General features: G+C 46.0%; 1 long non-coding RNA gene across 1 annotated transcript; it reads left to right on the top strand.

The window, feature by feature from the left end:
* Window positions 1–1,524: 1,524 nt before the first annotated feature.
* On the top strand, window positions 1,525–13,686 carry LOC144724427 (uncharacterized). The gene is made up of 3 exons (XR_013586477.1): window positions 1,525–1,689; window positions 8,795–8,869; window positions 12,309–13,686. It is a non-coding gene; the product is annotated as an uncharacterized LOC144724427 (long non-coding RNA).
* The last annotated feature ends 1,692 nt before the right edge of the window (window positions 13,687–15,378 follow it).

The following is a 15,378-nucleotide window of genomic DNA, read 5'->3' as shown; positions in this document are numbered from 1 at the left end:
AGCGTCAAAAGAGTATTGTGTCTGTGATGGTGATGATGATGATGTTCTAAGTGTGTGAGAGACAGACGTTAGTACGCTCACAAACCTCATTGATAACGCGTGATCATTTGCGAACAGCACACATCAACCATCGATTTGTATATGAAATGTGTGTCCTTGGCCTTTTCCCAAGGTTAACTTAGTTTGAAATGACCACCCGGTCTGCTATGGCTGTTAACATCAGCACAGGGCAGGTACACCATGTTTAGCCACACCAATCTCTCATGAGTGGTCTCTCACAGCACTGGTTCTGACAGTCCTATACATACGACAGAAGACCACATGGCAGGCCTTTGTGCGATGGTTGCTGTCTCACTGTGTTACAATCCCAGTAACCCAGGTTACAATCCTTGCATGTGAAAAACGCCCCGAGAAAGCGCTAACGTAAATATGACATGAGCCTCACCTATTCCGAGTCAACCCAAATAAATGTATTGCCGGACTGTCATTGATATGGCAGTGGTGTCAAGATCATTGAGAGGGGGGGGGTGATGAAACATAGCCCCATAGCCCCCCCTTGTTGGACTGTGCTTGCCGACTGCTCACAGTGCAGGCGCGGCCATTTCCTTCACAAATGGAAAATTAAAGTTGCACCCTATTGGGAATGCGGTGAAGTGGAATCTGTTTATCCACATGACAGACCACTCGCCTCATTGTACGCCACAATTTCAAAGTACCCCCTGATGCCATCGAATGGATTACAGCACTCGACTCAACAGACGGCTATTGTGTTTTGCCAGTTATTTTGCAAGCATCATACGAAAGAGGACAGAGAAATAGAGAGAGAGAGACTAACCATACTTGTTTGAAAATCATAATACTTATTATTAATGATGTTTCATTGCTGCAGAATATATTTCGTGAAATCACCGTGTACTGTACTCTTGAAGTGAAAATACAGTTGTGTGTCGGGTTAAAAATAACTTCTCTCCTGAAAAAAAAAGCATTTCACGGTGACCTAAATACGTTGTCAAGCATTGGGCATTGCTCATATGTGTCGTCTGCCCCTAGTCAGCGGTGTAAATGCCACATTCATATGACAGGGCTAGTCGCTCCAGATGTACAACCGCTGTTCAACTTTCCTGCGCCGAGTGGTTACAGCCTAACAATGTGGTTCCCATTTCACAAACTTTCATAGAACACGGCGAACTCACGATGAGTCACCGTGAAACGGCAACAACTCCCCCCCCCCCACTTATGTAACAAAATCGCACAAACTTTCCAAAGCACAATTATTGCATTCCTCGCCAATTTAACCACTTTCCGTAAGAGTCACTGTTACCACAGCTCACTTGGGAGCGAACCCACCCAAATTCTTGCTACGTTCCTCTCTCTGTGTTTCTCTCTCTCTCTTTTTTTAAATGCCAGTGCCGGGTTTAATAAAATCCAGAGCGTGGGGCTTGGCTGCAATGCGGTGCCCGTTGTTTTAGGGCGTGGTCGCTCGACTACAAATACATTTTGCACCGCTACGGCCACCCCCAGGAACCCAACGCACACCAGCACTCCACCGTCAAAGGCAGGACACACGCACGCACTTACCGTCACCGCCACGAACGTCGTCTTCTCCTTCTACCACCACCACCATGGACTCCATCAACAAGTCTCTGGGCGGGCTGGCAGGCCAAGCCAAGACCACGGGAGAAGGCATCGGTAACACATGGCGACACGGTTTTTAAAAAAGAAAAATCACACCAAAATGTAGAATGTGATTACAGTCTGGGCTTATGAAATGTCTTGACTCAATATACACTGGCGTGTCAAAATGATTATGCAGGTGAGGAGCGCGGGGGTATCAGTGTAGGGAGGATCACGGAGGCAGTGTTGGGCATAAATGCGTTGTTGTAATCATATTACTAAAGACAGAAACGCATAAATCATTGTTGCTATGAATTCAATGTGCGTGGTGAGACTACGTTTGTCTGTGCTCTTGTTATTCGTGACTCCTGTTATTTGCGGGCAGAACATTACCGTGAAAACTGCCGTTATCCGCGGTGATATTCCTCCTGATATCCTTGGTCATTTTACAGATAATAGGAATCCCATTGCCTCCAGTTATTATTGGATAATGACGGATAAGAGGAGTCGAGTGACATTTCTCCTTTTATCCGTGGCTGTGTAAGTTGCCGCCGCTGGCGCCTTCTGTTACCTTGTGGAAATGTCACGGATAACAAAAGTGATCTGAAAGTGGCACCAAATTCGAATCCTATTTTCCGCAGGTGTATGTGCTGACAAGAGTCATCGTCGTGGAAAATAGTCTGCTAACAGGACTGCAGATCACCACGGATAAGATACACTACACTGTACTGTAATTAAATTACAGTTATGTTTTGATTACTGCAATCAAACAAAACATGCTAATTATTCCATAAACAAAAGGAAAACGTCAGTAGATTCGGTTCATATGTTAACACGAATTTATTTCTACAGAGCCTACATAGAGTATAAGGTGAATTTAACAGATGCTGACGTGCAATGAAAATAGCATGAGGTTCAGGATACACATTTAGAATCGTTCTAAAACGAGATCTTAAATCCGAGGAGGTAGTAGGAGTAACAGCATATCATGGTTGGCAAGGGCCCTGGTGTAAGAATTGTGGAACCCTGCCCAATTTCCAACCTCTTTGTAGCTCGATGCCTGGGTCTCTCTGGATTGTAGGCCCAGGCCCTTCTCAGGCCAGCGCCGGATTCAGATGTCTTCTTGTAAGGCGAGATGTTATCTCCCTCATCTGGTATGCAGGAGGTCGTGGGTTTGATCTCGACCCTGATGCCTGTGTATTTGGAGTTTGCATGTCTCTCTCCCCATGGTCGCATGTATTTTTCTCCCGGGTCCTCCAGTTTTTCCCTCCACATCTAGAAATATGCGTTAAGCGTGTTTGGCTGTTATAAATGTCCACATGATAAGGAATTTTGTTGAGCTATCGTTTGTGGCCAGGTTGCTTCTGAAAAAAAAGCTATATAACTCAGTGGGCCTGACCTGGTCAAATAAAAAATAGGTTTATGTCATGGGTTGGGTCGAATATACCAGCGGACAAAGGGACATTTCTGTATTCACTTTTATTGAAATAAGAGTAAATGGCGTGGATCAACATGGATAATGGAATCCGCACATTTTACCCCATATTTAACTATAACTAACTTAACTATAATTTATTTTTATTTTACCAGGTAAGGTCCGCTGAGGGTATAGCTCAATTTCAGTAGCGACCTGGTTATCACAAATGATAGCCCAACGAAGTGGTTTATCACGTGGAAATGTTTCGCAGCCACATACTCTTAAACGCACGTTCATTCTGAATGTGGAGGGGGAAACTGGAGGGCACGGAGAATAGTCCACGCCACCACGGGGAGAGAGAACATGGCGACTCCAAATATATAGCCGTCAGGGTCGGGATGGAACCCACGACCTCTTGCATACAAAGCGAGGTAGCAAACATCTTGCCACCGCGGTGCCCGTATTTAAATTGGATGAGGGTTTATCCTGTCGCACGGTAGAAACTGTTTAAACAAGGAGAGGTTCGCTGAGCCTCAGACCTATTCTACGTGGGTGCAGCTCAATTTCGTCGTGAGTATTCTTGGTGTCCTGCATTGGAGGAATCCGAAACATTCTGGAGATAAGCCACGAATGTGAAGCTATTTAACGCCAAAACACAGATTCTGCAACTCAACCATCCATTTGCTTAGCTGCCATCTACCATTCACCGTTGGGTGACTAACATGATGATGTTCTACCGTCATCCACCAAACCTGCCTCCAATGACACTTTATTACTACCACGTGTATCAACCGTTTTGGTTCCTGCAGTATCTCACCACTAGTTTTGTGTGAAGCGCTGTTTTCTCTCTGTGTCCACAGCTGCAAGTTTACTCAACTGGCATAGGAAAACCAGTACACGGCTGTATAATCAAATGTACATCGTAGCTTTGCATCATTATACGGCCGGACAATACGTGCCCAGCGAACATGGAACGTTGTGCCCAACGTTGGGCCATCGTTGGTCCTTTGATTCTAAACGCATGCCAACGTTGACCCAACGTTGGCATGTTTGCTGGGAAGGAGCTCGTACAATAGTTGTAGTGTTTTTTTTTTACACGCAGAGAACAGTAGAGAATTACATAATTGTTTTTGTTAGTATGGCGCTGTTTGTTTTGAAGCGGCCTTTCCTCCCGTAGAAAACAATCAGTTCATTTGCAATGGGAATCTTTGTGGAAAATTCATGGGCAGTTTTTTTTTCTTGTTGTTGTTCATAAATGTGGCTGACAATCAGCAGTGTTTTGCAAAGAAGCAAGGCAACTATTATGCGGGCTGCACCGGAAGCCAGCCTATATGACTGACTTGGTAAATGACAGCCTCTTAGCCAACATAAATGCCCTCTAAATGTCAAACTGCAGTTTTCGTTTGCACTATTATGTTATTAATGTCTTACACGTAGCTGGATGAACGCTTGTTTTGGATTGGCTGCGTGTGCTATAAATAGAGACCTGGGGGTTTACTGTACTCACTGTATGTAATTGTTGATACTGGCAAAAATGTGACGTAGATACAGTATAACTGCTCGACCCAAGCTGTAAATGCTCTGATACTTGCAATGTCTTTGTACTGTTCGCTAAAAGGCGTTCTCTGTTCTAACGCTGATGAGCCAAGGCCATAAAGAAGGCTGTATCTGGTGGAGGCCAATCGTTTTTAAAGACAATGCAAATATTACCAGAGCAAGTTTGCATGTTTTGACACAAGTACGTGTGGTTAATGCAGAATTACTGCTCTGCAAAAGGTATCTGTTTGGTGTTTGAACATCTTAAAACCTGTTTTATTTCCATAAAGGGGAAAACCTATTCTTATTTTCATAAATTTTGATACTGGCAAAAATATCCCACAGATAGATATGTATATTTTTGTATATAGATAAAAAAAGATAGTCCCTTGTTATGTTTTTGTGTGTTTGAGATTAATGAGATGACTTTGTCGCACGGTGCTTTAACCGTTATGGAGAAAGGTGATTGTCAAAGAGTGTTTGATGTCCAGCTACAGCATCAAACTCTGCTCCTGATTAATTGCAGCAGACAGCAGACAGACAGCAGCAGCAGCTGCCTCTGAGTGAATTAAAAGCTATATTTTCTTGTTTGACCACCCTCACAAATAATATTTGCTTAATATTGCCTACTAATTCCAATGCCAACATGATATACTTCGCAGCATGCGAACCATTGTGCACTACAATGCCTACGAATTATTAGGAGCATTTGTCCGGGTTTAGTTTTCACTCGGCGTGCTTACTGCTGTCATGCACTATTGCTAGAGAGTCAAGAGCACCAATGCCCAGTAAACATGCCAGCATCGGGCCAACGTGGGCATGCGCTTGGAAGCATTGGACTAACGTTGACTCAATTTTGGCCCAAAGTTCAATGTTTATTGGGTTACAGTTGTCTTAGTTACACGGTATATTTGTGAGTGTCGGGCCTTTTAATCAAAATGAGTGTCCCTGTGTGCGTTCGTGTTTGTTTGTAGGGGAGCGGCGGTGTAGCGGTTAGCGCGCTGCGCTGAGAACCCGGCGACCCGAGTTCGATTCCCCACCAGTGACGATTATCTGAACCGGTCCTGAGCCTCCCCTAGGTCGACTCAGCCTCAAATGAGTACCTGGTGCGGTGTGTAAACATCGCCACGAGGGAAACAAAGGCGGCTGGGCGTGGTGTTGACCACCTACACCCGCGTGTGCCCTGCCGGCCTTCATAGGTGCTCGCGAACAGCACTTGCCCCAACAGTATGTTAAGGCTATATGGGGGACCTTTGTCTTTGCATTTGCTTGTGTGTGTACAATAGAGCGCAGTATTGCCTTCTGTTTTCTTTTTAAACGATGATGCTGATGATGAAAAGTCCCGCAGGGCGTGCACATGGCAGGCTCTAATGTCATGCGGCACGCCAACAGCGCTGCCAACAACCGCGCCAGGTATTCCCGGCTTCTCTGTGCGCGCCCGATCGACAGATGTTACCGGTGAAGTTACACCTCCTCCAGGTGTTGTTATCCACCGATAAAAAAACCAATAACCCTCGATGGCTTTTTGGAGTTCACCTAATACCATGTGCGTACATTTCAGTGGCAATCAAAAGCAAATTTAGCAAAAGCCCCCTGCACACACACCCGCACATATATACTGGATAGACACGCACGAAGATCCCCCGTGTAGCCCAGCACAGGCTGTTGGGCCAAATCTTGTTAGCGAGAACCTATTAAGGCTGGCATGGCACAACAACAGCTGTCAATCGACCACTAAGTGGCGGTGACGTCACCAACGCGCTTGTGCCAGGCTAGGTGCATGGCATAAAAGACAAAGATCCCCCTTATAGCCTTAGCAGACTGTTGGGGAAAGTGCTGTTAGCGAGCACCTATTAAGACCGGAATGGTACACGAGGGGGTGGGTGGCCAACACCACGCCCGACCGACTTTGTCTCCTTAGTGGCGATGTTTGCACACCGCACCAATGATTAATTTGAGGCTGAGTACACTTAGCGGAGGCCCAGGACTGGTTAACATCATCGTCACTGGTGTTGGCCGTGAGCGGAGATCGAACCTCGGTCACCAGGTTCGTAGCGCAGCGCGCTAACCGCTGCACTACCGCTCCCCGCGGCACACACATTAATTGACACGCATATGCACACACACACATACGCAAAGGCCTAGATTTAGCATTCAGCTATGAACCTGGAAACCTGAGTTCGATTCATGGCAAGCAACAACAACGTTTGTTCTGAGCCGGGCCTCAGTCAACTCAGCCTTAAATGGGTGCCTGGTGCGGTGGGCATTGATGGATCGCCCAGAGTCGGGGGTCAGTGATGGTGGTGCTGATGGTTGCACGGCCATCATCAACTACAAGAGTGGAAATAATATTGTTGTCATCATCTTCATCATCGTTGTCATCCAAGACAAGGGCTGTGCCTTTGCCATCACCATCTTCAACGGTTGTGTCAACATCTATTATTTTGCTTAGTGCACCTGTTGTAGTACATGTCTTTTGTTTTACTCGATTATCTTGAGCACAACTTTGCATCCTTTATTTGAATGAATATCCGTACAAATGATCATAATCAGGATATTTATTTATCCTGGAGGAATCTGATGAGCTGAAAAGCTCTTTTTGACGGATGTCCAGTAGGAGCAGGTCAAAAGGTCACAACAACAAACAGCACAAAACACGAGAGCAGTGCAAAGTATAGGCAAGGTAATCAAATCACAAAACAATACAAATAAAACTCAACTACGTTTTATTTTACCAGTTAAAGCCCATTGAGCTATTAGCTTATTTTTCAGAAGTGACCTGGCCACAAATGATAGCTCCACGAAGTGGCTCATCATTTGGAAATGTATAGCAGTTACATAATCTAAACAATCCAAACTTATGTTTCAGCACCATTAGGCCTAGTCTGTATAGACTGGTAACGCATTTGCCTCAATGAAAATGTATTAAGCTATTAAATCTCTCACACACCAAGAGACTAAATATAAACGGTTTATAAATGATTAAAAATAACATTTACGAGTATGGAATAACTTTACTGAAATTTAATGAAGGCAGTAACAGCATCTGGTATCAGAATTTGAGTAAGGAAAGGAGATTCAATTTTACCAAAGTTTTTCGCAGCGATGTGAGAAGATATTTTCAGAAAATTGGATTGGAACAAAAATGTGTAGACATAAATATAGAAATTGTGAACAATTTTCCTGAAGACATAGTATTTATGAGAACCAATAGAAATTGACTAAAGGAAATTACTGAACGACTTATTATAAAAGGAATAACCTTGGATTTTCTTTACGATTTCGGTAACTAATTTAAACTTTTTGGACTCAGAATATAAAACTCTTCTCAGCATTAATGCAAACCATAAATAGGTTATGAGGCGGAATGAAATGACGAGATTTTGCCCACCACTATGACTCACTCGAGTAAATAATTGTGCTGTGTACACTTTCAGTTTATGGATTGCTGTACGATGGGATCACACAGGTGCCCTTTCACACCAGCACACCACGCACGCGGCACGGGCAGGTTCGGGCATACGACTAAGATATCGGATTGTATGGTCCATTCAGACGCTTGACATTCTTAAACTAAGATATGAGTGTTGATGGTTGATGACCTTGGGAGTAATCAGTGCTGTAGTTATTCACACAACAGTACTGGACACCTGGTCACGAATAACACATCCGTGGCGATGTGTATATGAACCCTGCATGGCTTAGATTGCTCTTAAGTTGACTCAACCAAAAAAAGTGTTTGGCACCATCGTGTGCTCATCATCGCCAGTGGGGCAATGAAGGTTGCTGAGAAAGACAATGGACACTCACATCGCCCGACTCGTGCGTGCTGTTCACGAACGGCGTTTAAGCCCCACATTTCTGTGTGGGCATGTGGGCGATCGTTGCTGTGCAATGCGTGTATACGTCTCTGTCTGTGTGTCCGTGGGGAGCGGTCGTGTAGCGGTTAGCGCTCCGAACCCGGCGACCCGAGTTCGATTCTCGCTCACGGCCAACACCGGTGACGATTATCTGAACCGGTCATGGGCCGACTCAGCCTCAAATGAGTACCTGGTGCGGTGTGTAAACATCACCCCTGGGGAGACAAAGGTGGCCGGGCGTGGTGCTGGCCACCCACCCTCTCGCGTGCCGTGCCGGCCTTTATAGGTGCTCGCTAACAGCACTTGCCCCAACAGTCTGTTAAGGCTCGACGGGGGATCTTTGTCTTTGTGTGTGTGCGCGTCTCAGTACAAAGTGTGCAGGAAGGTGCTCAGCAAGCAGTGGATCAAGTGGTGGATGCTGCAAACAAGACTGCTGATACAGGTTTGGCAATACATGATAGCACAAAGACAAAGAACCCCCACGTAGCCTTTAACAGACTGTTGGGGCAAGTGCGAGTAGCAAGTGCGAGTAGCACCTACGCCCGACCGCCTTTGTCTCCCCAGTGGCAATGTTTACACACCGCACCAGGTACTCATTTGAGGCTGAGTCGACCTAGGGGAGGCCCGGGACCGGTTCAGATAATCGTCATTGGTGTTGGCCATGAGCGCTAACCGCTACACTACCGCTGCCCAGCACACGCACACACACATCCATGCAAACACACACAGCGACATCAACATCAGTTGCCAATCACCATAAAGTGACGATCACGTCACCAGCGTCAGTGCCAGGATAGGTGCACTTTCGAGCCATGGGGACTAGTGAAGAAGGCAGACCCATTGCCACGGGACACACCCAGGCGTTGTGGTTTACCGTGCTAATGAGTGGCGATTGTTTGTTGCTCCAGCAAAGCAGACGTGCTCCCTGTTTATTGTTGTTAAGCTGCCAGATGCTCCCGTTCATTGTTTAGCGTCGCTGTTAAAGTCTCCTGCCGTAGCCGCAGAGCGGCTGTTGCCATCGAACCCAGCACCGACCAATCAGGGGCCACAGCCACACAAGTAGGGTCCTGGTCTTATCCCAACGCCGCTGGTTACCAGCCGGCAGCATGTCCCAACACGCGGGTACAACACGCGCATCCGTCAACGGTGGATCCACAGCGTGGAAAGAATCCAGATGCACCGCCGTACACAGCTGCGCCTCCCGTGACATTCAAATCCTAGCACCAAATCAGACGGGGCTTACTACGCTGTGGAGAGTGGGGGGATACGTCTCGGACGAATTGTGCCGCGTAAACTTATAGAGACGACTGCCACACATTGTGCGGGCGATCGTGAGACTGATGGATACAGCAGCTCTCCTGCCGTATCTGTTCCATCTGATGACGGTGGCTTGTGTTTCGATCGAAACGTCGTGATCTATTATTTTTCTACCTACGTGACTTTACCGAAAGAACCAAAGAGTAATAAGATAGGTGTTAAGATGTTCAAACACCAAGGATGTTCAAATACCTTTTGCAGGGCATCAAGTCTGCATTAGCCAAACGTGCTCTGAGGCTACGTGCATTGTCTTTAAAACTGATTGGCCTACACCAGAGACTTATTTCTGGCGTTGTCTTACCAGTATACGACTTGATGCCTTACAAAAGGTTTCTATTTGGTATTTGAACATCTCGCACCTGTTTATAGTTGCTATAAAGGGAAAACCCTATTCTTATTTTTCATCAGTCTGGATGCTGGCAAAAAAAGATCCCATCGAGATCGACTTGACCATCGGAAACTGGGCGTAACACAATCTCGGTGCCGAGTTAGCAGTCATGTAACGTAACACACGCACAGAAATTATATCTGGTGAAAAAAATACATCATCCGACATCTCGGTTTCATTATTCATCAGTAAAATATTTAACACACTGTGTGATAACATCGGGAACGCCTGCTCTTTCACCATTTATCAAGCACGAGCCACACATTTCTTGCCCTCCCCCCCCCTCCATATCCATCACAGTAACGTTGACGCGTTGTGTGTATTTTATAATGCGCAGTTGGTCAAGTCATGGGATGTATAAATGTTCTTCTGGAACTCTTTTAGTTAAGCGGAGAATTGTGAGGCTTGATGCGATGGTCCCGGGTGATGAAACCACGTGACTAGCTCTGGAGTCGCTTCAATAAGTCTCTGAAACCCAACAGAGCAAGGTGCTAATCAATTTCCCACGTTACACAGCAGACTAAAAATACAACCCAGTGTATTATTGTATCTGTACATGGCAGTCACAGCTCGGCTTTGCCAAATTGAGTGAACACATTTACATGCTATCATGAGGGATTTTTTCTCGTGCTGCCTCTGGTGACTGGGTCGAGTATTTTAGCTCACGGCACTTAAGAACAATTGGGATTATTCCATGGAAATGTGGAATTTCCACCCATTGGCTCAAGACCGTACATGGAGATGAGCAGTACTCAGTGGTCATCTGAGCAGGGAAAGACTTTGTTATACGATACATAAAAGGTTTTCATCTCCCCCTGTCTCCACTAACCTCGTTCTGTTGTTTTTCCCCGATGCAGCCACCAGGATTGGCAAACAACCACAGCCACACCCTGATAGCTAGAATTACTGCCCGCAAATTGGGCCGCCCAGTATCACTTCCAATGCACGCGCGAAATTTTACTCCCACGAAACTGCCGATTGTGGTGGATATCTGGCGATGGTGTTATATAAAAGCAGAGCCACGCTTGAATATTGAAATAATCTCTTGCCAGGAGGCCAGGTGTTTTATCGGCCCCACTCGGGGAACATTTAGCACCACATTGCAGCCATCCAGAAACACGATTCAATAACTCTTTGCCAGGTTTCCATGGCCATGGGGAAGCATTCTGTCTCGGTACACAAAGCAAGCTCGTCCATGGTTCCCATGGCAGCCCAACCAGGCTGAGCCGACATCATTATCTTTTATCCACTGTACAACTGAGCCGTGCCAAGCCACGGGAGGAGCCCTCAGATTTAGGGACATGGATCCTGGAATTCCAGTCCAGGACCATTGAGACCACGTGCCAACGATCGTGGAAACTTAGATTATGTTTCAGTTACATACGTGTGGATTGTAGTTACGATAAGGTGGTTGTGTGGCTGGTAAGACATTGAGCAGCAGCTTATCCATATGCCAACGTGTGTGGACACCAAAAGTCTGACTGGAGGCTCATCTTCCTTTGGTAATGAAACCATTACCCTGATCCTGCTTGCCTATTGTGTATGTCTGTGTGGACTTACCGTGTCCTCATAAGGGCCATAACAAGAGCGTTGTATTTTTTTCAATCGCGTAAAAGTTAAACTGTCTCGTTGCTTAGCATGACACATTGGTGTGCAAAATCACGTGTCCGAGACTGTGCAATTGTAATGCTCTTTCATGTCGTCTACCTGCTCATTTCCTCAAACAGCTACAACTGGTACAAATTAATGTTTTTTTTTTAATGCGGCTGATATGATTTACAAGACTTTTTTTAAAAAATATGTCACACCGTTATTAAAGAAGATCCATTGCTTTGCAATGCAGTTTATAATATACGTATTCCAAATTCGTTTTGGCTGCATAAAAAAGTGCTTGGATTTCCACCTCCATATATATGTGATGTGTTGACGCTACATAGACCAACTTTTTGGGAAGTCAGCAATGATTGTGCCATGGGCAGACTCGGCTTGGCCATAGGAACGTAGCATTTCCAACGCTGCCTTGGGGGGGGGGGTCAACAGTGGAGATGAGTGCCAACCCCACACTTGTTTCCGTATCGAGACAAACGTTGACCTCTTAGCCCGACGCTTGGCTTCCCGACAACAAATGTCGTAAAACGTCCGCACGGTAATTGTACGAATGCAATGTCGTCCCCAGCTGCCAAGGAGGCATCGAAGCAGGCACAGCTTGCAGCCGACGCGGCCTCAGAGAAGGCGAAGGCTGCCATGGGGGGCTTCAGCAAGAGCTTCGGCCTGTGAGCCACTCCGTCGAAAAGAGGAGCCCCACTCAGCGCCGCTTCGTCCACCTCCACCGCCGCCACCGCCCCCACCACTCCCGCCGTTCGCCCTCGTGGAAGATTGCGTTCAACAGTTTCCAGCCTGCATCTCCACCTCGCCGCTGACCCCTTTGTTGCATTTTGCATTGTTAATGAAGTCGAGCGCACGACTCAGCCTCAAATGAGTACCTGGCGCGGTGTGTAAACATCACCGCTGGGGAGACAAAGGCGGCCGGGCGTGGTGTTGGCCACCCACCCCCCTCGTGTGCCGTGCCGGCCTTCATCGGTGCTCGCTAACGGCACTTGCCCCGACAGTCTGTTGAGGCTATACGGGGGATCTTTGTCTTTGCTTTGCGTGCGGATGACGATTGATATAATGCGCGCCTGCGATCGGAAGTCTCGGCCGCGAGGAAACCACTGAGTCGTTTAACGCGCGCTGCGGGGAAAGATAGGTCGACACCACTGGATCGTGAGACCCACCCCCCCCCCCACAGTGCCTGGAAACCACCACTAGCTTATACGGCATAGTAGATGTGCACACCCACCAGATCTAACGACCAGCTTTAAAAAAAAGTGTATTCATAGTTTATTTTGGGCTTCATGATTTTTAGAAGTCTCATCGGTGGGATATGGCCCATGAAATAATTTGACATTTGTTAGACAGATTAATTAGGGGTCAGCAGTTCAATAGAGCCCTGTTGCCCTATGTGATGACTGTTACTCGTTTTCCCCTGTCAGGGATGATCAATATAGTGGAGCCTTTCTGCTCCATTACCACAAATTAACCTTTTGGCCATTGTATATAACAGTCCTCCCTGCAAACTATGGGGCGTACATCAAAAGAGGAACTGACTGTTGGCACGCACCTTGTGGACTTGATGGTTTCTACGGTGGAACACTGAATATGAAATGCAAAGGAACAGATTTGCCAATATAATCCCCCCACCATTTCATATCAAAATAGTATCTTCAGAATATTTTAACCAGGCTCTGCCATTGTATGTGTGATCTTTATTGTTAAGGAATGAACCATTTACTTACCCATGAGAGTGGGGCGCTGGAACGTTGGGGCATAGTACGGGCTGCTATCTATATTAAACAAGCACTGTATTCTTAGCTGCTGCTTCAGAGGTCCATGACGTAGTTAAAACTTTACAAGCAAAGTGCATTAAAATAATAATGAGAGAGTCAAAAAGACATTATCTGACGCGATGTTGTATTGAATATTTTAGGCTTGCATAAAACCTGGATGTGAGACCATTGCCCTGTGGGTTTACTTTTCTCAACGTTATTTTAATTGCTTTGGGATATGTCAGAGTAAGGCACAAACACATGATTTACAAATAACATGCAAACAATTAGCATAGTCTCGTTAATGTAATATAGTAGTGTATACTGCATTCGTATTGGTGATGTAACACTGCACTCACCGCCAGTCCCTGCGCCACTTACACACCACCTCGTCACAATCCACGCGCTGCTCCAATTTCCAAGGTCATTGCTCTGAATGCACAGCGACAGATTGAATCCTCCAGAAAACAACACCAGTCTATGCATTACTCTCTGCTTCACACGTATCTTTGTAACTTTACTTGAAATCATTTTGGCCATTCCCACCCCCCACCCACATTCCAGTGGGGTTATTGTTACGTCACGAGATGAAGTCTGCTTCGAGAGGTGCACTCTGTGTGCCAGAGAACAAGTGACTCGTCTTTTCGTCTTTTACATTAGGGGGGCACACTTTCCCATTCGTCCTGACGAGAGATTGTGGCAATTTGGGAGGGGTACCCGCTCGGGCTTCGTGCTGCTTGGAGACAGACGGACGAGGGCTGATTGGCTGGCTGCCTCCGTCCGTCGCGTGCGAGCGTGATGACGTCACAATCCATGCCCTCTTCATGTCGCAACGCCCCCGGCTACTCGTCAGCCGCGGTGAGGTGTGGGTTTTGCAGAGTCGGGCTGTGTCCCATTGTGCATGGCGAGTCAGCGCAGACACTTGCACAGGATTATGGTGGAATCTCTTGATGGAATCCTGGGAACAGCCAGGATGTTTAAGTGACGTGAGTTCCCCTTGATGGGGGAGGTGGTGGGTTGGTATTTTTGCATCATTAGCCGCGTCATGATTTGCGTGGCTTGTAGGGTGTGGCGTGGCTATCATTTAAAATGGGCTCCAGTAGTCAACCACAAATGAGAACAGCGGTTGATTAAAATGTTTAGTCGCTGAGTTGACATAACCCACTGATCGTCCCAGTTCTCGTGAAACCAAAATCTGCATATATCAAATATTGATTAAAAGCTATCCGGTTCAAATAATACTATTTGCTAAAATGTTCACCTAATTTTCTAGAGCCAAAATTATCCCAAACTCGTATTTCTTATTGATATGAAGGTCATTGCGAAGTTTTTCTTTTTAAAGATAAACCATTACAAAATTATAATTTAGATCTCGTCAGTCCACTGCTGGATGAATGCCACCAACACTATTATGTTCATGGGCGTTTTTTGGCCTTGGGGAAATTGCAGGCCATTGGACTGGAATTGAACTCGTTATGTTAGTGTTCAGAGTACAGTGTGCTAAACATTGGACCACGGCTCCATCCAGTCACGATCATAATGAGTTTGTGGTGAATCATAATTATCGTAGCATTAATGGCGTCATGCGTGCATAAAAAGCATGGATTCAATATACCCCTCACTTCAGTCAGTAAATCTATTTTCTCAATGCTATTTTGAAACATGTTAAATGCACTGCTGAATAAAGGCCTCCCTACACTATCGTCATCTCACGACCTTGCGATGAAATAATCCACCTTACACATGCCGATGTCATCGCTTCATCTCGTCGATGTCCTCATCAAATATATACAAATAACAAAAAAATAATACGTTGCACGATTTGACATCAGGAACGTTCAAATGGATTCTACTGGAATTGATGCTTCGATATATTGTTAC

The sequence above is a fragment of the Lampetra planeri genome, chromosome 20 (genome assembly GCF_965212315.1).
Source record: "Lampetra planeri chromosome 20, kcLamPlan1.2.h2, whole genome shotgun sequence".
Lineage (NCBI taxonomy): Eukaryota > Metazoa > Chordata > Hyperoartia > Petromyzontiformes > Petromyzontidae > Lampetra > Lampetra planeri.
Note: the sequence above shows the minus strand (reverse complement) of the source record. Positions and strands in the feature narration are given on the sequence as shown.